This window comes from Octodon degus, unplaced genomic scaffold (assembly GCF_000260255.1).
Source record: "Octodon degus isolate 3935 unplaced genomic scaffold, OctDeg1.0 scaffold00222, whole genome shotgun sequence".
NCBI lineage: Eukaryota > Metazoa > Chordata > Mammalia > Rodentia > Octodontidae > Octodon > Octodon degus.
Genome location: NW_004524798.1, coordinates 74940 through 75930, shown reverse-complemented (window position 1 = coordinate 75930; position 991 = coordinate 74940).

The following is a 991-nucleotide window of genomic DNA, read 5'->3' as shown; positions in this document are numbered from 1 at the left end:
TGTGTAAAAATACCACATCTTTTTTAACCATTCCTCAGGTGATGGGCATGTTACAGACTCTTCAGATGGCTCAAACATACAACCAAAGCAAAGGACCACTGCTTTAAGAGAAGATCTCCTAAATTATCTCTATTCAAAGTGTGGTATATGGGCCAGAAACACAAGCAGACAGAAGCTTGGATGTTACCTCAGACTATGCTAAAATATTTCATAACTTAGGCCAGGGAGATAGCTCAGGAGTAAGTGCCTGCCTGGCAAGTGCAAAGTCCTGAGTTCAATCCCTGGTACCACACACACACACACAAAAAAAAAAAAACCTTCATGACTCATATGAGCAACAAAATGTGTGAGCACTGATCTAAGTGGAACTTCTGGATCAGAAATATTCACATTTAAAATATACAGGTACTGTCCCCCCCAGGAAGGACTGGAAGACCAGTAAAACAGATTAGAAGAAGCAGACACAATTACAAACACATTCAGCCACCTTATATTTGACAAAGGGGCCAAACATGTTCACTAGAAGAAAAATAGTCTCTTTAATAAATGATGCTGGAAAAACTAGCTTTCCACATACCAAAAAATAAAACTGGATCCATGTTTATTACCATGCACTAAAGTCAAAATGGATCAAAGATCTAAGTATGAAAAAAGAAACATTAAATCTACTGAAAGAAAAAATAGGTAGAAATCTTGAAGATGTAGGTGTAAGTAGAGAGAGTTCATGATTGAAACCTAGACTGCTCGGGAAATACTTCAAAGAATCAACAACTGGGTTCTCATCTTATTTAAAAAAAAAAAAAAACTTTTGTACAACTAAAGAAGTCACTAAAGTGAAAAGGCAACTCACAGAGTGGGAAAATTTTTAATCATTGTCCCTCACACAAAATCTAGAACATATAAAGAATTGAGGGACAGCCAAATAGCTCAGTGGATTAAAATGCCTGCAAGCAGGCGCAGGGGCCAGGTGTTCAATCCCAGGCCTGCCATG